At 41.8% G+C, this 25,329-nt stretch overlaps 1 protein-coding gene across 2 annotated transcripts in view; it reads right to left on the bottom strand.

The window, feature by feature from the left end:
- The window catches only part of TMEM182 (transmembrane protein 182), a 103,312-nt gene that overhangs the window by 20,531 nt on the left and 57,452 nt on the right, over window positions 1-25,329 (bottom strand). The window lies entirely within an intron of this gene.

A 25,329-nucleotide genomic window follows, 5' to 3' on the forward strand; every position in this document is an offset into this window, starting at 1 on the left:
CATAAGAATAAAAAAAAAAAAAAAGCAAAAAAAAAAAAAGAAAACTTCTGCCCGCTCTGTTTCTTTTCCTGGCTTCACCATCGGCCCCTGGGAAGCTTCCCCTCCTCCCCACTCCCCCACCTAGAATTAACCCCTGCTCCTGAGAAGGTGAAGTCGCCTTCAACATCTGACAATTCTTGAATTTTCGATTATGTATTGGCGGATGAGAATAGTTGATTGAAAACTAAAAACCATGCAGGATTGACTGTAAGTTTCAGCAGGGAAGGAAACTGTCTGCCCTGTTTCACTGCCACACTAGCGTGCTTGGCACACAGTAGGTCCTGAATAAACATGTATAATAGGAATGTGCAGTTTCTGGAGAATATACCCAGTTTTACAGAAATCTACTGGGAGGAAGTGCCTTCTTTGATATTAGCAGCCAGTTGTAGATACTCACAGAGATGCAGAAAGATAAGGACAATACTGACTGCAATTTATTGATTGCTTATGATGTAGTTTGGTCATCTTAGGCTGCTTTTTCTAATCCTTAAAGCAACCCCAAAGAATTAGGAATTAACAATTATTCCCAGTTTACAGATGAGACCATTGAAATACAGGGAAGTTAAATGAAGCTCCAAGGTCACACTGCTAGTGAGCAATGGAGCCAGTCATGGACAAACTTGGGCAAATCGGGGACAGCTCTCCTTACCATGATGCCTGGCTGCCCATCCAGTACCTATAACAATCTCCATCTACACCTCCATCTAGAGACATAAATCACAAGAGTCACATGGAGAAAAAGTTCACGTCTCCCAAACTATAACATAAGCACTTACTTTGGGGGGGTAATTCTTTCAGCTTGTAGAACAGGACTATATGTTAATAGGTCCTCGATAAAAAATTGTTAAATGATCAAATAGAAGGCTCTTACCTAACATGCTGCCGAATGGGTTCCTAAAATATCACTGCCAGATTTATATAATTACTAGGAAAGAGTTCATTAGTAAGCATGCTTATAGGAGTACTCTTTTAAGAATTCTCATGATTCCTTTAAGAATACTTATAAAAATTAGAGCTGTGCAACTTTGGGCAAGTTACTTCATTTCTCTGTGCCTCAGTTTCTGCCGCTGAGAAATGGGATTAATAAGACTACCTGCTTTGTGTGGTTGTTGTGAAGGTTAAGTGAGAAAATCCATTAAATACATATGACCCTGAACAGCCATCACTCACTTCTGTACCATCATCTCTCGCACACTAATACTATATTGAACACTAGTATTCATACACTAGTCGCTCAGGGACTGGGATACTGACTGCAAGGGATGAAGAGGAAGAACCCTCTGGATTTCCTAGCGAGCCCAGTCTTTGAATGTCACCTTTCAGAGCCACATTTTTTCTGCTCCCAGAACACAGGCAACTTTCCCACCCTGGTCCACCTATTGCTGCTTTCTTCCTCAGGAAAGAGGGGCTGTGTTCCATCAAGTGATCAGACCTGTTGTAGCCAAGAAAAACTGGAGGGGTCTCCGAAGAAGAGAAACAAAGCGGCATGAATGATGTACCTGTTAGACTGGAAAGCCTTCTAGTGACTGGACCTTAGGTAAGTGCCAGGGGAGTGGGGACCCCTCTCTTTCCCATCAGCTTCCACTCTCTTCCCCATCAGCTTCTGCACAGCCCCCCATCTCCCACCCCACTGCCATGGCCAAACTTTGCCCTGCAAGACCAGTGCAGAGATCCTCAGCCTGAGATGTCAGTCAGCAGCATGCAAGGCAGGCCCACGCAGAAGACAGCCGGGAGGAAGAAAAGACATTTGGCCCAAGGCACTGGCCTGGCTCCAGCATTGAGTGACTGTCCCATCTCCCAGTCAGGAGGGCCTGGTAAGCAAATCAGGTCTCCCGCCTGGTTGGAATCAGCTATGACAGGCTCCTGGAATCTGTATGCAAATGTACCCATAATGCAACCTTAGTTATTTTCCAAAGCCATAATTTTGTTTTAAAAAAAAACCTCATGCAGGGATAGAAATATCTGAGACAAGGTGGCCTCTGCTGACCACCAGGTCACCATAGAGGTTCCTGGTCACAAACCACTATCCATTAATCACCCTGACAGGAGCAATTACAAAGCAGACGTTCTACAAAGGGAATGTCGCATTTCCCTGCTACAAGTGAACTGATGAGGGAATGGATAATTGGAAGCATTTCTGGAAAAACAAATACTATAATCCCCTGTTCCCTTTAATTATAAATATAAGCAGGTATGTATTTTTTCCATTCATTCAATAAATATTTATAAGACATGGTATAGTAGGGGAGAAACATTTAAACAATAAGCACTTAGGAATAAGAGTAGCAGAGAAACATTTAAGCATAAGCATTTCAGAGAAAAACATTAAAAAACAAACTCAAGACTTGGGTTCTGCTTCCAAGTGGCTTGCAGCTAATTGGGAAGACGCATTACATGCAAGTGAAAAGATAAATGGCCATCCAAACCCATATGTGATGAATGTTCAGTGAATGGTTTATACCAGCCGTGGTCTAAGAGCGTGGAGGAACGGGAGGTCCCTAAAGACCAGAGGAGTTTCAGGAAGGGGCCGGGACATCAGGGCTTTGCAAGGCTTGAGTGACAGAGAGAAGAGGAAATTCCATGTAGAAAGGAGTGAAATTTATTAGGAGAGTTGCCTGGTTTTAGAGAAATTTCTCAGGGAATTATGAGAAGTAACGTGAATTAGGTCGGTTGGAACTATATCACGAACAGACTGAATCTCCAACACTGTATCAGATTACGCTCTGTCATTTGCTAACAAGAGAGATTGATTCTGAGTGACTTGAATAAAAAGGAAAAGCAGACTATTTATTGGGGGATGTCAGGATTTCTTATGATGGAGTAGACATGCGTAGTCAAGGCTCAGGATGGGTACAACCAGGCTGCCTGGCAACCTCAGCATTGAGACTTTTTATCCTTTATGGGACTCAGTTTTCATACATCTGAACTCAAAGTCTCTCCATTTCAGATTTCAGATTCTTTGGAAATAAGATCTGTCTGCACACATTGGATCAGAAGCCCACACTCTTGTGCCAACAGCTGTGACCAAGGGGCAGTGCTAGTGACCCTTTTATATATCAGGACTGTCGAAGAAGGGGGCCAGGTCATGCTCCCGGCAACCAGCTAGAAGTGTTGATTGTAAGCGTGTACTAGATACCAGACACTTTGTTACGTAAGGTCATCATCTAATTATGAAACTCAGACCATTTTCTATGAAATGGGAAATCATGAAGATGTGCAGCAGAGAAGGAAGAAAATACAAATATGGCTTTAAGAAGAGCATTCTATCAGGGAAGTGCACTTTGGATTTAAAGATCGAACTGACTTGAGGTCTGAGATGTGTGAGTGATTCCCAGCACACTCTGGAGTATATGTTGAAGCCCTGTCATCCTGGGCCCCACACTCTGTAATTCTGATGGCATGGATCAAGGATGGGGCCATTTGTGTTTGGAGGGAAGTTCATGAGCATACTCGGGAGCCAGGGGGGGAGGAAACTGGGCTAGTAATCCTGCCCACAAGCAATGGGAAAGCAGCAGGTGGAGGAGACGGGGTAGCATTCAAAAACGGCATTGCAGCTTCAGGAATCTATCAGGATCTGGCAGATGGTGACGAAGGAGAAGTTGAGGTGAACCCAAAAATTCAAAACTCAGGGAAAAGGACAGTACCATCAAACAGAATTTTAAAAGCAGAAAGGGGCCATGTAGATAATGATTCTGCATTCACGTCCTAGCAGGATATCTGAGCAGACGAAGTCGGGAGACATTGGGGCCCAAATGAGATAAGTGGGTTATCTTTCTGGAGGTTACAACTTATACATGGGTAATAACGTATGAATGGAATCTATTCAAAATGAAATTAAAATATTAAGATAATAACGAATTCTAAACAGCATTTCAATGACGCATCTGGATTCATATTTAACTAACCGTACTAGGTGTTTTCATGAATATTATTTTATTTAACCTTCACAATTACCCTGTCATGGTACTGAGCCTCAGAGCTCTAAATTATGTAAATTGTTTGAGGTAACATACTGTGGGGATGGAGAAGCGAGAATCTGGACACCGATTTTTGGGTTCCTGAGTTCTTTCCATGACATCAAGTTACACCTCCCCCCGGTGAAGAAACAAACAAAATTACCTATCCAGACAACCAGCAGATAGGACAAAAATTGATGTTATTGGCACTGTGAAATGTAGATACCTATCTTTTTAATATGCACATGGATAACTGTTCTGCTTCTTAAAACTTGAAAATCCATGTGAACTACAAAGCTCAGAGACAACAGTCCGGAAATAGTCATGGTGCTGCTGTCAGTGGGGGGGGGGGGAGTGTTTTTAATCCCTCTGTCTTTGCTTTGTGGCCTGTGTGTGATTTCGGTTCAAAGTCTTTTTTTTTTTAAGTATTCTTTTTTCTTAACGGAAGGATAGTGGACATATAATATAATGTTAGTTTTGGGTGTACCGCATAGTCATTCGACAATTATATGCTTTACAAAAGGCTCACCAGGATAAGTGTAGTTAGCATCTGTTGGTTCAAGGTCTTTTACTTGAGGCTCAGCTCACTGAAATGCAGTTCCTTGCCTTTTTCCTATTTTAATAATTCCACAGTGACACCTGCTGGGGAGAAAGAACTGCTCAACCCTGGGTCTCCCCACAGGAGAGCTCTGTGGGGCTGCGGAGGGCGCTGTGCACGGTGTGGAGCAATGGGCTGCTGGTTCTCCCCGGCTGTCCTTCTCCGCAGAGCTGGTTGTGTCCCACATGAGAGTGCAGCTCTTCCAAGATTAATACCCAGATTCTGGCTCCCCTCCAGCTGAGCCGGAGTTCTAGCCAGGTGCCCAAGCACCAAGACCGCCAAGGGACTGGCAAGTGAAGGGGACATCCTATATTCTATTCTAGCTCCTCTTCCTGCCTCTGCTTGTAGCCCTGAGATCTACCCCAGCACCCGGCCCTTGCCACCACTGTTTGTTTCTCTGTGGATCTCCGTGATACTGTTACTTAATAACAAAGCAAGATTGAAAAAAAGTCCCCTGGCATAACTGAGGAGACGCCTTCCCCAGAAAGTGCCAAAATGTTTTAGAAATAGAGGCAGACAACAGAATCGTCGCGTATTTCGCTAGGCAGGATAGTAATTTATGTAATGTATTTTTAACTGTGAGAAGTGATGGGGGAAACCACTTAAATATAATGTGAACTGAAGATTTGTCAGTTATGTAGTTCATGCGGTGGCAGATCTGGAAAATGTTATAAAAATTGAAGGATTACCAACAGCGAATGCCTAAAATCGGAGCTCTTATTTGAGTTCTGACTCCCCCTATCGCTGGGAATTTTCTGCTTTCTGGGAATATTTTGCTTTCTGTGAAAGGAATTGCAGTTATATGCTGTCTGTCAAATGTTCTTTTTTTAAATCGCCTTTCTTCATTCTTGTTTTTATCCCTCAGCTGTCTCGGCCTGTCTGTGATACTTAGATGGCCTGACACTAGCTCAGTGCCCTGTTATCTCCGAGTCGCAACGTCACTGACCTGACCCCCACATACTCCCATATTTACTCTGGGTCCTGCCCTGTTTGGGGTGGGTGGGGCCTTTGGAACTCAATGGGGCATTCATCCTAATCTGGATCCTCTGCACAGAAGAGTTAATTGGAATAAATAGTCTTTCATTTCTCCTCGAAATATGTGTCCTATGTATCAAGACCACAACAATCAGCAAAATACACCCATCTTAAGCTGTGGTGAGCTCACACTTAGGGGCACACACCTCCTCCCAAAGTTATCCAAAGATACAATTCTATCTCATGGCAATCACCCCGAGTCCCCCAACCTTGAGATGTGCTCAAAAAAGCCCTTTGGAAAGTTCTTGGCTTTTCAACACAGACTTCTTTATAGACGAAATGAGCCCTCTAGTGGCGATTTTTCAAGTTCCAGCCTCTCTTTTTAGGACTCTGAGGGTGCTGGTTCAGAATGTTTCTTCTTTCTAAAGATGCACCAGAGCCAGTTCTCACAATGAACTGATGTAAATCTTGCTCCTTGTTACTGCGTTTCCCCCAACACAACTCCACATTCCTTTCCCCAGTTTGTACATCCCCGAGAATCTTTCTTTTATCTATTACAGTCTGGGCAGTTCTGGTCACTGACGGGCTGCCAGAGGATCAGTCTCACTAAAGCTTGTTAAATTGTGGCCACGAGGACCCTCCATCCCACGTTCCTGTGGTAGAATTGCTGGCTTCAGAAGTTGCGTGCTGAGAATAATAGCGTCACACTGGCAAATCTGTCCACGGGCGCACGAACACCTGTCTCTGAACAGAAATGTACTCAGACATGGGCCTTGACCTCACAGAGGATGTGAGTCACAGTTTGGCCACAAACTATAGCTACATTGCATTTGAGTTTCGTAGTGTTTCGGTATTTCTAAAAGTCATATAGGCTGCCATGTCGGTCACATCTAACACCCCCATTTCTGCCTTTATGGTGCTCCAAACAAACTGGAAAGACACATTTTGACGGTTTAGGACAGGGTGCTAGCAAGTGATGAAGCCCTTCACGAGGGGTACGATGTGAAGTTGCTAAACGCAGAGAAATCAAAAATCAGCGCTAACTCAGATGTGCGCCGCAGTGGTTGTAAATTGCTCTGTCTCCTTCCAGTCTAAGTGTTTAAATCAACAGAGAAAATCCACACAGCCTTTTAAACAGCTTTGATGTTCTCTTGAAATCCTAATCAGTCAGAAAATGGTATGTATTTAGCACCCGCTGTTTACGCCCTATGAAACAAACACAGTGACAAGAGCAAAAAGAAGAATATCCTAGTGACCAAAGTATTCATGGTCAAGTGAGAAAGAGAGCAAAGCAAACAGATGAACATCGACTGAGAACCTGTTTACCAGAAACATAAAAACACAAGCACAGTAACTACTGGTTATCGATGCTGCGTGGGGTATTACTAATCATGAATGCCAGAGATGCCTGGGTGGCTCAGTCAGTTAAGCGTCTGCCCTCGGCTTGGGTCATGATCCCAGGGTGCTGGGATCGAGCCCCAAGTCGGGCTCCCTGCTCAGCCGGGAGTCTGCTTCTCCCTCTGCCTGGTGCTCTCTCTCTCTCTCTCTGACAAATAAATAAATTAAAACTTAAAAACAAAAACACTAATAATGAATGCCTGTTGTACTACCTTTGAGAAAAGAGTGGGTCCTTACCAGCTCTTGACTTTTCCCTTCCCTCCATTGTTTGCATCCACAGTGTATCTCAAATTCATCCTCTCACAGCCCTTCCTCTACCCATGGTTGGTTGCGGTCTCGTGGTCTCCGAACAGCTGCGAGACCTCCGTGGGCTGGGATCCCTTACAGTCATGTTGCCCAGGTGCGATCATCCACAAAGCCCCGGAAGGGCTTCTAAAATGTGCATCTGCCTCATCCCTGCTTTAAAAGTCATCGCTGACTACCTGGTGACCTCTTCCACAGTTTCCAAAGTGTTTTCAGGATTTTGGTTCCTTGAGATGTTACTACTGACAAACGAGAAGGGGTTATCTACTTGGGGAATGGCAAATGTGCGCTGTGCATTACCAAGTGGGGTACGTGGGAGTTTCTACCCTGGAGTCCTCTGGAAAGCCTTCCTTTAATTCACCTGCAACTGAATGAAGCCCCCCCCCCCGCATATCCCAAACATGTCAGACATACTTACCACATGGCATAACACTAATGTAGTTATGTGATTTTATACCTTGTCTCTCTCAGGAGCCCCTGAGAGAAAGAATCAGGTCCAATCACGGTTGTCATCCACTGCGCCAGGCAGTGGAACTAAGAACAATAAATAAATAAATAAATAAATAAATAAATAAATAAATAAATAAATAACACCTTTCTTGAATCAAGAAAGTTAAACCCTAAGTTCACACTGCAGCTGTCAAAAGTGGTAACTGAGCTTCGTAGACGTACAAAACCCAAATCATACTTGGGAAATGTAAACACAATGGCCATCTATGGAAGCAGATTGGATAATTAGGTTTATCAAGTCAAAATTTGTAAAAGTGACTTGAAAATGTTAATTAGTATTTTGTATTAATATTAATTTCACTGTGAAGTGAAATGTAGCCCACGAGCCCATGAAATTCTACTAGGAATTTTTTCCTACTGAAATATAAAGAGCCAGAACAATGCATCTTGTTCATTTTCACTTAATTTTACCCTGATAAAATGAAGGTGTAGGTTAAGACAGAGGACTGTCTCCTACCTTATACAGATTTGGTACAAAAGTGAGAGAGAGGATAACACTGGGGACAGGGTCAGCTTTATGGGCGAGTAGCAGTTGCAATCAGACCTGGCCCCACACTTGGACTGTGCTTGGATTAGTGCTCTGCTCTTGAAATTCTTAATAATTTTTCAACAAGGAGCTCCTCTTTTCCTTTTGCCCTGGGCCCCGCAGATTATGCATCCAACCCTGAGTGGGGAGCTCTCAGAAGCCACCTGTTGCCTCCTTCAACTGGCAACTTCCCTGGAAGTCCCCTGCCCAGAGAGACTATAATCAGCCAGCATCCTTGGGTTTCTAGAAAGCATGAGAGTGCAGCTAGAACCAAATCCACAGGATACACGAATAGGCAGCCCATCAGCCCCTTTTCTGTTACCCAATGAAGTGTGCAGCTAACCAGCTGCTCTGCCACAGCTCATCACGGGTCTTTTGCTTCGGCCTCTGCCACAGCCTTAGAAACCACCTCCCACAGCGGGGACTGGTGGTCCATCAAGGTGGCATTACAGCGGCTCCAGAGTCCAACATGGCCATCTCACAGTATCACTACAGAAAAAAATTCTACAAGGCCTGCACTGGCTGTCAGTGGTAAGAGTCCTCGCATTTTCAAGAGCAGAATCTCCACCTTATTCACAGCAGCAAATCATTCCCCATCCAGAAGTTAGTCAACACTTTACTATTTGCATTTTTCTGTTCTCTAATTCCAGTTAAGAACAAATCATTTCTCCTATTTGTCTTAATGAGCAATTTTATAATTCTTGACATTTTTGGAATTACAACCCCCTACGTTGGAAAAAAAGAAATCCACAAACTTCACCTTCTTATGCCGAACATTTGCTTTTAAAACTGAATTGGGTTGGAACTAATGTTCTAAGAATCCTCAATTTTGTATGAAAAAATTAGAAACACCACAGGGTATCATAGAACTGGGAATGGAAAGTCCCTACGAAGACAATTAACAGTGGAGGGAAGTAGGGCAATAGCAGAGAGCTCTCATCTGTGGTTGGCATTCGTGCACAGGGTAGGCAACATATTTCAACTAGATAGCAAGGCAATGCTAGGTTTATGTGTTGCACTCAAGAGAGGTCCTCTGTCTTTAATCTGAGCATGAAATTAAGTACATTTATAATAAGCACTGGACCTGAGAAGCTTGGAATAGCCATCATCCATCAGGATTCCTCAGTATAAAGCCAAGGACTGCACACCTTCTATCAGAGGCCAAACCTGACATGATTGACAGCTGAGTTATGTGTGATGCAGAGGACCAGGCTGATAGAGCTGGGGTTCTCTTCCTGCATCTTACTCTAAATGGCCGTGACTTCCAGCGAGTCATTTCGCAGATCTGGAACGAAGGTCCTCCTCTGTAAGGAGGGGGTGAACATGAGACCAGGGCTGTCACAGGAACACAGCCTCACATTGTGAGGGAGTGCCTCTGAACCCTTGGCTTTGTCCTTGTTATTTATGGGACCTTAGGCAAGTTATGTAACCTCTCTAAACTTCCCTTTACTTCTCTGTAAAATAGAAAGACCAAATCATAGCACTTACCTCATCAGATTTTGTAAAGATTAAATAAGATCATTATAGTGCTTAGCCCAGTGTCTGACACATAGTAAGCACACAACAACTTTCAGCATAAAGAGATACCGCTGAGCACATATTAGAATGGCCCACACCCAGAAAACTGACACCACCAAATTCCAGGGAGGATTAGAGAAACAGGAACTCTCATTCATTGCTGGTGGTACAGCAATGCGGAAAACAGTACAGCTGCTGTGGAAGACAGTTGGGACAGTTTGGAGAAGTTTCTTGCAAAACTGAACATACTTTTACCATCTAATCCAGCAATCGTGCTCCTTGGTATTTACCCAAAGGAGCTGAAAATTTATGTCCACGCAAAAACTTGCACCCAGAAGTTTATAGCAGCTTTATTCATAATTGCCAAAACTTGGACCCAACAAAGGTGTCCTTCAGTAGGTGAATGGATAAAACAAACTGCGACACATCCACACAAGAGAATAATATTCAGTGCTAAAAAGAAACAAGCTATCAAGTCGTGAGAAGACATGAAGGAACCTCACATGCATGTGACTAAGTGAAAGCAGCCAATCTGAAAAGGCTACATATTGTATGGTTCTGCTTTAACTATTTTTATTATTATTATTTATTTATTTATTTATTTGACAGAGAGAGAGACAGCGAGAGAGGGAACACAAGAAGGGGGAGTAGGAGAGGGAGAAGCAGGCTCCCCGCTGAGCAGAGAGCCCGATGCAGGGCTCGATCCCAGGACCCCGGGATCATGACCTGAGCCCAAGGCAGTTGCTTAACCGACTGAGCCACCCAGGCGCCGCTGCTTTAATTTTTTAAAGATTTATTTATTTATTTGAGAGAGAGAGAGAAAGCGTGTCCAAGCAGGGGGAGGGGCAAAGGGCAAGGGAGAGAGAGAATCTTCAAGCAGCCTCCCCGCTGAGTGCAGAGCCCACCACGGGGCTTGATCCCAAGACTCCGAGATCATGACCTGAGCCGAAATCAAGAGTTGGAGGACGCTTAACGGACTGAGCCACCTAGGCGCCCCTCACAATATGATATGCTGGAAAAGGCAAAACTATGGAGACAGTAAAAAGATTAGTAGTTGCCAACGATAAAGAGGGAAGAAGCAATGTATAGGTGGAGCACAGAGGAATTTTAGGACAGTGAACTATTTTGTATGATACTGTAGGGTGGATACATATTATATATTTGTCCAAATCCACTGAAGGTGTAATAGTAAGAGTGAACCCTAATGTAAACCATGGACCCTGGGTGATAATGACGTGTCAGTGGAGGTTCATCAACTGCAACAAATGTACCACGCTGGTGGGGGATGCTGATAAGGGAGAGGCTGTGTGTGTGTGTGTGTGTGTGTGTGTGGTGGGTGGGAAAACAGGGGGTATATGGGAAATCTCTGTATCTCCAGCTTAATATTACTGTGAACTTAAACTGCTCTAAAAAAAATAAAATCTATTAAAAAATGTTTAGCTGGGTCTATTTTTATCAATGATCCTTTCTAACTTCAGATTCTGATGGTATATGTAGCCAATACATATTTGTTGAATGAAGCTAATGTTTACCCAGCATTTTGTTATCCTGGCCTCTGGTGGTGAATTTGCAGAGATGTCATTAATTCTCACTATTGCATTTAGCATTTCCATAGCACTTTTCCCGGATTTTGGTTTTCCCTGAGCTGTTGTAATTATTGAGCCTTTCCCATCCCCCACCCTCCACAACTGCTTTGTGTGCAGCTGATTACTATTATTATCCTGGATTTCCAAAGAAGGAAACAGGCACAATGGGTCCTTATCTAGGAGGTGTTATTTGGACATAAATAACACTTCATTGAAACAGGTGAGGCACAATTTGCATCTTGGCATTAAATTAGAAATAGACCCCAGGAATATTTTATTCCTGAAATAACAACCACCAAGTGGAAAAGCCAGAGTGATTAACTAATGTCCCTTGGCTTTTATAATAACTTGGTAATACATTCAGGGTTCGAGGCACCTGCTCATAGACTGGACTTCTCTGGACCTGCCAGGGCCCCAAGCCTCTTTTGCTGGGTGAACTGAGTATCAAGGCAGCTCAGGGTACTGAACTTCGGAGAACCTGGATCCTCTAAATCTCCATTGCTGTAGCCATATAAAGCAAGTCCTTGAGCCTTCATCAGGGTTTTCTTTTGGCGGCGGGGGGTGTTTTTTAATTTATGGAGTAGTCTGACTTTTCTACCTCCCAGGGCTAAGGAGAAAAAAAAGATATATGTGGCATATGTAGATAAAAAAGACAACTCTTAAGATGGTGACTGGATCAGTGCTTTCTTTGTCATGCATAAAGCTCATGAATGGATAATCCGTCAGCCTTAGAGTTGGGGCCTAGGCAAAGTGGGGTCAGGAGTAGACTCACAGACAGCTACAAACAGCCACAGTACTACCAGAGATGCATTTAGACCTATATTTAGACCATGATGATCACAACTCATAGGGCAAGAAAACTAAAAATGCAAGCCCCATCAAGGATTCGAAGCACTGAAATCTTGCTCAGTGCACATGCATACCATTCCAACTACATGTCTATTAAATTGTTAGCATAAGGCTGGCTAGGTTCCTTTGCCAACTCAGGCCCTGTTCACAAAAATGGAATAAGTTATATGTCATTGGCTTAGCAGACCCCACTTTCATTAAGGTTATCCTCACCGGTAATGGGGCAGATTAATATCCTGTGTCTCAGTGATGCTCCGAGAAGGGTACAACATCTCTGTTCTTTCCCAAAATCCATAGCTGCAATCTGACAAAACATGAGACAAAACCAAAATGAGAGACACCTGACAAGGTGCTTGACCGGTACTCTTCAAAAGTGCCAAGGTCATGAAAGACAAGGAAAAACTGAGGAAAGGTCACAGACTAGAGGAGACTAAGGAGACAGTGCAACCAAATTCAACTAAGAGTCCTAGTTCAGACCCAGGACAGAAAAATACTGGCAGAGAGAAGACAGAGGGAAGACTGGCAATATCCAAAAAAGGTACATAGTTTTAGTTAGTGGTATCATACCAAGGTTGACCTCTTAAAAGTTGTACTGTGGTTTCATGAGATGTTAACATTGGAGGAAGCTGGTGAAGGTGTGTGTGGGAGTTCTCTATCTTCCCAACTGCTCTGTAAGTTTAAATTTATTTCAGATTAAAACTTTTTTTTTAAAGCATGGTGCTTGTTTGTCCAGTTCCTGTGCACAATTCCAGGGAGATGCCCAAGCCAGGACTGGATGTAGTGAGGAAGAGAAATGATAGCTAAGCTGTTTAAATTGATGCAAGGTGTCAAAACTAAGATGGCTTATTTCTACAAAAAGTATGCCCGTAACTGATTTATACTAGACTGTGAATGAATAACAGAATTAGTTTGATGAGCTCCTACCAGCACTCTCTGATCCTTAGCCCACCACTGTTCCTCCAACCTTCCACCTGCCTAAGAAAGAGGAGCTCCTTTGTGAAAGCATCCCATGTTCCAATTCAACCACTGCAAAGGCACCAGCCTTTTTCTTCTTACATTGTTCTCGTGAAGTGTGCTGTTAGGGGCTCAGAATAATAAAGACCGCTGTCATAATTAAGCTCTGGGATGTATTTCAAAGACTCAGACATTTGAAACGAGAAGGACCCAGCAGGTCATCCAAGCCCGTCTTCCTGCCAGTGCAGGATGGCTGTGTGCAATTTGGCAGATCTGTTATCAGGCTATACAAATTCTAAACTATTCAAAAAATTACCAGATCGTATAAATTATGATAAAAAGTTTACCTTATTCCTGGGGGATTCTTGAGGGTAGGGGGGAAAAAAGTAAGTCATGAATATCTCCCTAAAAACAATTACTGCTCTATTTAGAACATACTTTCCAAGGTGAAAATGTGGTTATTTTCTGTTCAGTGTGACAGCCTATGCTTATTGTTATGCAAGAGTAGCCTCTCTGCATCTGACAATTCAGAATTTAGCACTGACCCCAGCTGTCCCTCAAATGATATTATAAATGTGGTGTGCAATAGTTCCAACTTCTGGCTTATATTTAAGTGCTAGACTTGAACACAGTTGTATATGATCATGTCTTTGGTTCTGACCTCCTTGTCCCAATGCCTACATTCCTTGAGAATGAATTCTAGAAAGAAACCCTCTAAAGACCTTCTGCACCTCATCAAGTTGGGTGAGGCCTTTTCCAATCAGAATCATGAATTGACCCGGTGATGCACGTTCTGACTTATAAATCCAGGAGAAAAAAGGCAACAAAAACTAAAATAATTATAAAAGAAGGAAGTATTTTCAATGCATGGAACTTGGAAGATTGAGGAGAATCATTCAAATGGAAGTGTTAATTCATAGCCCAGAAATACATCCTCAATATATGTTTTGATTATGTACAAAGTGGAAACTTGCCAGAATAAAGATGTAGGCAGATACAGTCCAGTGAAAAATGTGACCGCTGTATCTATCAAGACCAGATGTTTGTCTGTCATTCTTCCATGTGGGGCATAGGGAAATTGGGGCATGCCAACATGAAGTATGTCAACATTTTCCATTTTTCTTGAGTTTTCTCTACTTGGTATACACAATTCACCTTTGTATAATACATAAGAAAATGTAGTTCTGTGTCCTATGAAATAAAAGGAGCATTGTATCAAAAACTTTGCCTAGCCCTTCTTTATAAGCACCATATTGTTTGGGCACATCATGTCTATAAGTCATGGCAGAAACTTATGTTTAGAAGAATATCCAAAGAACCAGAAGTTCTACATTTGAAACCCTTCTTCACTTCTCCTTTTAACATGACTGCATAGAAAATGTATGCAGATAGGATCCTGTTGATAAGTGATTTGTGTTCCAAAAATTCATTTGTTGATTGGTTAAAACTTAGAATGCACTTTCCCAAAGCTCTAGTGTTGTAAACAATAGCTTACTTCACAGGGCAGCTCACAAAAGATCTTGAACTCATTATTAGAGCTGGTATCCTGGCCTTGACCACCTCTATGTACAGAAATGCTTAAAACTTAAGTGCTAAAAGCCCCTTTAGTTTACACACCATCGAGGCTTAATGCCAGCAATCCAGCGCTTTTGAATCTGGAGTTCCTAGGCTATAGGGTACGATTGGTCATTTGTATGAAATGGTTGTCAAAAAATTGATTGTTCATTAAGTCTGAGGATTGTGATGTTGAAAATAATGGGTAGAGGATCAGACACATGAAATTAGCAATAGCCATAAGACACCTACATCACTAATACAATGAGGGGGCAGATTAGAAATCAAATATTCTATGAGATATAAACACTTAGATGGAACTGAGTAAATAGCAAACCCTCAGCTGCTATAGTTTTCTTGATTCCCTCAGTGGTAAACAAGCAATCAGTGGTAGACGAGCAATATGAACGTAATTCCTGTTACCCTTCAACTGTTACTCTTACAAGTAAAATGGACATTGACCTACAGGATGAGAAAAATGTCTCTAAGTTTTCCTTTCCTGTTTTTGTTGGCTCTCTGGGTCACTGGAATAGGGGCACTCTCAGTCTAGTTTAAGTGGAGGAGGGGAGTGCTCAAGCAAAATGCATGGTGCAAGAAAGGAAAGTCTTACCAAAACAGCCAAGAATAGGACACATAACGAGCTAGGCTGCCTGGAGCCTAGAGCCTGGAGCAGGAAGGCAGGAGGCTCAGAGGGCCACAGCAGTAAAAGCCTCTAGATCTCATGCAAACCATCTGGTACTTTTTTTTTAAGATTTTATTTACTCATTTGAGAGAAAGAGCATAAGCAGAGGGAGAGGGAGAAGCAGACTCCCCACTGAGCAGGGAGCCCAAGATGGGGCTCAATCCCAGGACCCCAAGATCATGACCCAAGCCGAAGGCAGACGCTTTACCATCTGAGCCACCCAGGCACCCTGGAAACCATCTGGTATTAATGAAACTCCTCTATGCTCTCCATGTGGATGACTTTCTGATCTGCTGGCAAAAATCTTCATATGCTTTCTGATGGTCTCTGTCCCCCTAAGCCTTCTGACTGAGTACGGCCCATCACTGTCTCCACTATTCCCATTAACAACTATTCAGGGGTGCCTGGGTGGCTCAGTCAGTGTCTGCCTTTGGCTCAGGTCATGATCCCAGGGTCCTGGGATCAAGTCCCGCATCAGGCTCCCTGCTCAGCGTGGAGTCTCCTTCTCCCTCTACCCTTCCCCCCTGCTCGTGATCTCTCTCTCTCTCTCAAATAAATAAAATCTTAAACAAAACAAAACAACTGTTCATGTATCCTCCAGGCTTCTGCCTCTACCTCTTCTAAACACCTTTTGATATGTCCCAGTATAAAATTACTGGGAAGGCAACAGTTGGGAGATTAGAGAAAAGGGAAGAGGGAAGGGAGAGAAAGAAGAATCTGACCAACTTTTTGCCCTGGGCTACAAGTCATTCGTCATGAGCAGCTGGATAGGCTCTGGACTGGCTGTCCTTGGGCCAGGAGCCCCACCTTGACACAATTAGCTGTTCTGGTCCTGTGGCATAAACCAGGGACCTACTTCCTAGAAAGTATAAGAGGAGCCAGCTCTGTGACCTTATTAGCACCTTTTTTATGAAGTGTATTTCAACAAAGTGCTCCAAATAAATAAGAAATTCTTAATCCAGTGATGCTCAGTGTAGGTGAAGGAACTAGCACTACCTGGTGAGAAACTTCAGCTACCCCATAACCTCAGCCCTGCACTTCAACTTCTCCTGCTGGGAACTGAAGGAAGAACCTGCTAATTAGTATACATTAAAAGAGTAAGACAGAAACCAGTATATTTGTTAACTTCTGCTCTGTCCTAACTCTTTAAAGGAATGACTTTTATTTTTCTAAAGGACCATAAATGGGCCACAAAATATTTGCTTAATATAAATATTTACATGCTGCTTCAGTTTCTCCTAAGTGATCAGTAAAAGTGACCTTGCTCTGGGCCAAAATTTCACAACAGCTTGATCCATTCATTCACTTAGCCATTCAGCCATTGTTTATTGTTTATTGTTTATTGAGTACTGTGGACACTCTGTCAGGGAGGAGTTAGCAACGCTCCTTACCTTGGTGATCACTCCCAGAATTAACTACCATGACCAACAGGTCACCTTGAGCCAGAACCAGGAGGGATGTCAAAATCATGACCAGTCTTCCTGATGGCTTTCTATTGCAAAGATAATATGTGACAATCTGAGAAATGAGCCGGCTGCCTTGTTTTTCCAGCTCTCTCAATGACTATTTATATTTCACAGATAGAATAAAGAAGTAACACCTTTCCTAAGATTATGACATGTATCAGTCATGAGTAGAAGCAGTGTCCTCATCCCCAATTTCCTATAAACACTAGCAATCCTATTGGTTTGCTCCACCAAGGATAACTCTAGTCCATGTGACCTGAGACAAATGTGACCCTCTCTGATCATTCCTAGGGTAGGCATTTTGATTTCTCTGGTTAACAGCTGTACAGAGCCTTATCTCTTAACCAAGTCACATTCCAAAACATTTTTATTTCTCTAATCCTAAAACCACAAGTCACTGTTACCCAGTGTATGTACTAGTCAAATCATTTTGCAAGTTGTTTGTTTGTCTTTCTTGAATATTATGTGAAATATAAATGTTGTATGATAATGAAGGTGAAGCTTGAATCTGCTCTTCTAATACTGAACACTCAGCCACACTTCCAAATCTTATCTGAGGCTGCTTAGGCAGGGACAAAATGGTTTCTTTTCACGAAACAATCTTCCAAGATCAATGATGCACAAAGTACTTCGGTTCGAAAAGAAAAGAGAGGAAAGCAAAGAAAAAGGCAGCTCAGGCTAGAGGGCCTTGAAGCTGGGGAATTTTTTGAAGTTATTCACAAATGTGTATCTACCCTTGACAGGTCATTTCATTCCAATTAGCACTTTGTATTCTCCACGTTTAGAAGCTCTTAGGCAAATGTAGAAGGGAGGAAAAGCTCACATATCTGATAATACAGTGTATCAGACTGACAACCTAACTGATTTTCCCCCGTGGTGCAAGTAAGACACCGTTCCAAAAAGAAGTAAGGCAAAAGAAAGAAAAAATGATCCTAGAGATCACGCCTTCACATTTAATTTCAGAGAAGAAGACCTGAAGTTGATTTCTGTTTAGATCAGTTGTGTACCAGTTGGAACATGGGTGCCTAGCACTGCAGTGCAGTAATATGATCTGTGCTTTAAATAGCTGCCAAATAGCCATGTGGTGGCTGGCAGCATGCTACGTGTTGCAAGGAGAGCGATCTGTTTCAAAGTGAAGCCACGTAACAAGGGCACAAGTAAAGCCGATGTGCAGGAAAGCCGTTTTTCATTATCTTTCTGTGTTTTCCTTTTATAGATATTTAAATGTATTCCCCATTTTAAAGGGGCACTAATTCAATGTGGACTTTTTTGGGGGAGTGTGGGTGGAGAGAGGTTGGCCAACCACATATGGAAACCCACCCAAGTGACTTCTGAGCTAACTTCTCTTCTCTGGTGGTCTGTTTTCTCTAAAGGGAACATATTATTACAATTGTCACCCCTTCCCCCAAGTTTTTCTGGCTCTCATCACACTCCTGGGAAATCTTATACAAGGAGAGGCAGTGGGAAGGAAGATGTTCATAAGATGAATATATAGGAATAAGGTGGGGGGAAGGTCCTGGAAAAATTGTATCCACTGACCCTTGAAAAGTGAAGTTAACAAATCCTGGATCAGAAATTAGAGAAACATGGTAACTCAAAACTATGATAATAACAACACTATCAAGAGTAGATAACATTTATTTAGCACCTACTCTGGTTCAGGCACTGTTCTAAACACCTTACACAAACATTTTACTGTCCTTACTTTGTGGGTAAGGAGACTGAGGCATAGAGAAGTCTATAATTGCTCAAGATCATGCTACTCAGAGTGGAACTCGGATTCCAGCCCTGGCCATCTTTCTCTGTCTCTCCAGAGACCTCTTGCTCACCTGGAAGGCCTCCATCCCTGTTCCCCTAATTGGCGTTGAGTGGGAACTCTGTTAAAATTCCAGCTGCAGACTGGACATTGCCCTGGGGGCTTTGCCCAATTATATTGTTTGGAGAAAAGTAAAGAGGCTCAGTAACTTGCCTGAGGGTACACAGGTAGGTTTTAGACTCAGAATTCCACAGTCTTTCCTCTATCACATAGCTGGGTGTTTTCTCCAACACTGTGAGTGATAGCTTTCAATAATAAAACCAGGACGCCATTTCTGCAAGGCAGTATCAGCTTTCCACATAGCGGTCTTTCTATTTTGCCCCCAGAATGTCATAAGCCATTAAAGTGGCTTCAGACTCCTATTGCCTCATACCAGATTGTAGGTCACTGAGGTCATCGAGCATGTCACAGGGACCCTGACATACTGTAACCATCCCATTTAATGCTTGAAGCCCAAGGACTACAACAAAGTGAGTGGTCAGTGGAGGATTTTAAAGTAGCTCACTTTGTGCGATTTGGTTTATCATTCATGCAACTAATCCAACACATACCCATTCACAGAAATCTTTCTGTTTTTATTCAAATATGTTCAAAAACATTTTCCAACTGCTATTAGGGAGAAGCCAATTGGTATTACAGAAAGAACATGGAGATTCAAACACCTAAAAACACATCTCCAGCCCTTCCTAGCTGTGGAGCGTTGGGCAAGTTGCATACCCTTTCTGTTACCATTCCTTCAACTCCCCAGGGGAATGACATCACAGACAACGTACAAAAAGCTACTGGCACATAAGAAATGCTCAAAAATCAGAGTAATCATCATTGTTAATCTTATCTTGATTTTCATTCAGTGGAAATTTAGAGAGCACTCGTTATTTTCCTAATATGATTTTCAATTGTCCACAATTACTTAACTCATGATAACCCAGGTGGATGGTCCCTACTATTCCTCCTTTTTTTAAACTGTGTCCACATAGACAACAAGCAAAGTGACTCCAAAAACACTGACTGGGTTGGCATGCCTTTGAGTTGCACTGGCTTGGCTGTAATTGAAAGAGTGTAGTCATCTTTGAAATATTTAAAGACACAAACATGTTCAAGCTATAGTATTAAGTAAAAAACTAAGTTTACAGAACTTTATTCTGTATGACCCTCTTCTGGCTACCTATTATAACCATATATACCACTTGACTCTTCTGGTGGAATTATGGGTGAAATTTGTGTCTTTCTTTCTGCTTATTTACACTTTCTGAATTACCTAATGAATATGTATTACTTTTGTAAAGGAAAACAGCTTGGAGAATTAAAAGATTTCTTTAACGACTTTTTTTTCCTGTCCTATTGTGTCTGAATAGGCAGTAACAGACCTCGGAAACTGTTTTTCTGAAAGCTTGATAGGTGGTGAAAATGTAGGCTTTGGGGCTCACCGTTTTATGATTAAGATGACATTATAAAACAACCAGATTCGTTTGGAAAATCTTGCTATCTATAAAAAATAATGTGGACAGATAAAAGTACTGGAAATCATGAACTATATTGATATTACTGTTGATCAATCAAAAACAACATCTACTAGCATAAGATGGAGCCCCTCTTCCTGGGTGCTTGAGATGTTTTACTGCTTGTACTAGTGGTCAGTCAGGCCAATTACAAAAGAGTAGAAACTCTTCTATACTCTCCTTTCCTCTAATTTTACTACCAATGAATTAAGGAACGCAAGAATTTCTTAGAATCCAAACGGAGTCAATTTTAAAAATCTTCATTCTGAACATTTTATCAACCTTCCTTCATATACCATACTTTTCCTTTTTATCTTAGAGTATTGTCCCAGATCAGAAATGGACAACCTAAAACAAATAATGTGGAATCCAGATCCAGGGTTTTAATGCAATATCCAGTATGTGTGTTGATTATTCTTAAAGCAGGAGGCTGAGGATTTCCCATCATGCCAGCAGACGGCTTTCTGACAGTCACCAGGGTTCTTCTGGATTGGAATAAAACTAAGGGCATCAGATATAAACAAGAAATCTCCTTCTCAAATACTTATCTAGGGAAGCAAGTCAGGAAGCACCTAACTTCACTAGCGTGATGAAATCTTCTGGATAGGCAGCAACATCCTGACATACTGATTCTGCTGTCATTTTCTATTCCTACTCAAAATATTAACAGATCTATCTTTCAACTGTGTTGACTCCCTCGGGTCTTATTCATATGCTTGGCTGATAAGCAATGAAGAGTATTACATTTGACCTATACAAGGTGATTTGCTCAACTTTCTGTAACCCTGACACCTAACATTGGGACTAGTACACGGTAAACGTACAGTCGGACTTTTGTTTGTGTTTGTGGGGTTTTTTTGCCAAGTGTAATGGAGTGAGTGCATTCTCCATCCTGGGTGTCTTCAAATACATGACCTCCTTTAAGGGGAGGCAGGTACACTGTCCCTCCACACATACATCAGCATGCCTCATGACCCCACTCTCATCATGGTCCTTTCCCACATCATCACCCTCTACGCTGGACAGAATGATTTGCAAAATAGCCAAACTGGCTCTCATTTTCCCAGGTCTTAAGCATGCTTCCTCTGGACCTCACACTCCCTTCTCCCCAAGTTCATAACCCTTTGCTCTCCTTCAGGAGAGTCTTCTAGAAGTTGCCCAGCATGTGTTCACATTCTCACCTCCCATCAGCTCCTCACACCAATCAGATCCAGCTTCTGTCCCCACCACTATGCCAAGACTTCTGTCATCATTGTCAAAAACAACCTCCAAGCTTCCATAGCCAGAGGTCCCCTTTCTTTCCCTGTCTCAGCCATCTTCTCAGCAGTGTTGGTAAAGTTCAAAACTCAGTCCCTTCTCAAAACATTCTCCCCCCACCAGGTATTCCCCCACCACATTTCCTATTAATGCTTCCATGTCTCTTTCTGGCCTCTCTTCAGGCTCCACCTTCTCTTCACCCTATAAATGTTGGGTTCTCCAGTGCAGAGAGTTCTTTCTCTTGCTCGGCATCTGCCCTCGTCTCCTCATCTTTCCCCTGGCTTTAAATGTGGTGACTCCCAAATGTGAGGCTCCAGCTCAGATTGCTCCTCTGAGCTCCTGACTGCCATATACTAGTGTTTCAACTTGGATATTTCACAGACACCTCAAACATTACATCGTCAAAATGGCCCATGGGTTCTATTCCTTTCTCCTTCACACATACTCCCCCCTGACTTTCCTGTTCCAGACTTCTCCATCTACCCATTGGCTTAGGTTAGAAATCAGAGTGATTTCTGGCTTGTCCCTCTCTTCATCCCATATCCACTCCACCAGCAAGTTCTTTCAATTTTCTGCTTCAAAATATACTATAACAGCCACAGGGGGAGTAAATGATTGGGCCTTTACTTCTCCAACTTCATAACGGAACTCTCCCCTGCAATGTCCAGCCGCACAACCAGCTTGCTGTTCTTAGAACACGTCAAGCTCTTTCCACGCTCAGACCTTATGCCACTAGTCCCCCTCCCTGAAAACTTCTCAGGCCACCATTCACCCAGATGGCCCCTTCCTATCTTACATGTATCGGAATACTCGGTGTTCTCTCCAATTCAGAATTCTCTTCTGACAAAGAACCTCCCTGACTACAATCATGGTTTTATGTCATTATGTCCTATGTATTTTTCATTAGAGGACTTATCACAATTTATATATCATAGTGGGTTATTTTTTGTTCATTTGCTTGTTGTCTATATTGTTTCCTTGAATCCCAGCTTGAAGAATGAAAATACCACATCTGTCTTGTTTAGTAATATACACCCAATATTCAGCACCATTTGTGACATGTAGTATGCACACAATTATTATTTGCTGAGTAAACTAGTAAATATTTTAGATGAATACACAGAGCCAAAGTAAGGTGGAATAACTTGTCAAATTTTAAGTTTAAAATCCAGGGATTGGATTGCAGGTCTTCAGATGTAGATTTCAAAACCTTTCCCACCACACCAGAGGATCCTCCCTATAAGTGACCCAAATAAGACATTCATGAGGCATCCAGTTGGCTTAACCTTCTGCAGGAGGATTCAAAAAATTCAACCAAGGCATGCTGCTTTAGAAAGGAATTCTTTTATCTGGCAAAATTTATTACTATTAAGTAAATATTAATTAACAACTAGATACCAGTTGTTAGAAGGTGTTCAAAGACAGGGTCATTGCCATTAGGCATGCATAGGGTCAGACACAACCAATCCATGTGCATCATCACATATGCCCCGGATCCAAGGAAGAGAGGCTGTGATAGCATTCACTGAGTCTTCCCTGGATTCCTCACTCACCACTGGGATAGGCTTGCAATAGCATAAAGACAAAATATGTCCTCCCCTTCAGCAAGCCTTAAGAGCTCAGGAATGCCTGAGACAGACAGATATTTGCGATATGCACATACAATATAAAATAAATATAGGTATTTATTATATATAAACATATATATTATATATACAAAATATTTTTATAAACACACATGTATTATATACATATATATGTGTGTGTGTGCATATTCAGGCCTGTCTATTGACAAATATATGTGCATTGTTATCCAAATCCATATATACACATGCATACATGCCACACACATACATAAACATAAACACACATAGGTCTGTGGGTAGTACAACACACACAGAGGTTAATCCAACTTTCTGTCTGACATTTCTCCAAGCATTTACATATACCCATAAAATTCTTGAGAAAAAAAGTCTTGTATTTTGGGAGAGTAAAGACGATATATCAATACTGCAGATAGTGTCTATATATGGCACATCAAAATATGGGGCAACAAGCATTATTTTTTATATATCATTCTTCTCAAAGCTGTGTTGACCAAATACCTATTTGTTTAGCTAGTTTTCAATGACAATCCAATCTGTAAGCACTGGTAAATTTTTTAACAGTGGCAGTTCCTGTTTAGAATAAATGGAAAAAGAAATGCTAAGAAAAATAAAACCAATTGCCACATAAAGGGGGAACTATTTACATTTTTAGTGAATTATGTCACAATAACTTCTTGACTCCCAGAAGAATGGGAATATTAAAATTTTTGTGGCCTGTGTACTTATTTTATCCCAGTGAGACTTCTCTCCCCTAAATTATCTACATAATACTCAGCATCAGTACAGTATGCCAATTACTCCAACCACACTTATTTCATAAAGCCAATTTAGACTATCTCTGTCATTTGTGTAAACCAGAAAAATCATTACTTGAATTCAAAATCATTCTAATTTATTTGCTTATAGAGGCCTTACAAATAGAACAGAATGGTTAGACATAGCATATGATTCTCTATATCCAAAGGCATTTCATTTTATAAAGCTCAACCAGCCAATTGCCCTTTCAATTGTTCACAATCACAGCAACACACTAGCGGGGAACACGACCCTTCAGAAGCCAGAGCGAGACCCTTAGTACTCCCCCACTGTCATTTCATACTTGTTCTCTCCAGTACCCCCCACCCCTACAGACTGGTCCAGGCTGATTTTAATGTTCCTGGAGACAGAGGTCCTAGCACTTGCCTCAGAAACTCTAAGCTCTAGTTGGATGTTTGTTCTTTCTTTCCTCTTACCCTGCTAACCAGGTTAAATGTTCCTGTGCTTGCTTTATGCTCATTATAATATATATGATGTTTAATATTTCCCCACCCTCCTTGGCTTTTAACATCTAATATACCATCTTCCTAAGTTTTTGTTGGAATTTTTGTACCTACACTCGGTCATCACTGAGGAAATGTCTCTATGTATTTAATGCTTTCAGACAATCAGCAAAAATATAGTTTCTATTTCGTCTCTGCTGTTTGAGCCCCCCCTCATTCCTGGTGGCATCCCACCAAAATCAAATTGGGGACTCATCCTCTTAATACATTTCTTTCCATATAATCCCAGCACTATGGGTCTTTCCCCACAATGCTACCCCCATGAAGATGTATGTACAGCCTATTTTTACCAGCATCCCCTATCTGTCTAATCCTTAATGACATTCTAAGCCTCTTTGTAAGCCTAATTTGGTTTCTTTCATGAAAATATAAGTCAAATTATGTGTTGAACTGAATTGACCATCATCAGTTGAGTAAAACAGTTAAAGTAGTACTCAGGGACATAAGCTCTATTACTGTCCCCTGAAACTGATTTTTTAATTTTTGTTTATCTCTTTATCTCTTTCTATCCAAATTTATAATCATGAGTAGACACACACATACACACACACACGTACATATGTACATATGAGTTGATGATAGATACATAGATAAGAACCAAATACTGACACCTCATCCATCATATGCCTTTATAAGTGGATTTAATATTCAAATTCAATAAATACATTTCATACATTAGTCATAAAAGTGACTAAATGGCCAGTAATAGCATACTAGTAGAATTTTTTTTTTTTTTAGAAATTTTTTTTTAAGTCCTACCCTCAACTCCTAAATTGAACACTATTTATTCAGCTTCTCTGTATGGTTTTTCCAGCTAGTCCCAGTGTAATGTTACCTGCTGCCCAACTGACTGAACCCCTAAACAAATACAGTATGGAAAGATCACAGCTTTCCCCAAAGTCCAAGGGCATGACTCA

This window comes from Leptonychotes weddellii, chromosome 10 (assembly GCF_054177405.1).
Source record: "Leptonychotes weddellii isolate Sample4059 chromosome 10, ASM5417740v2, whole genome shotgun sequence".
NCBI classification, from domain to species: domain Eukaryota; kingdom Metazoa; phylum Chordata; class Mammalia; order Carnivora; family Phocidae; genus Leptonychotes; species Leptonychotes weddellii.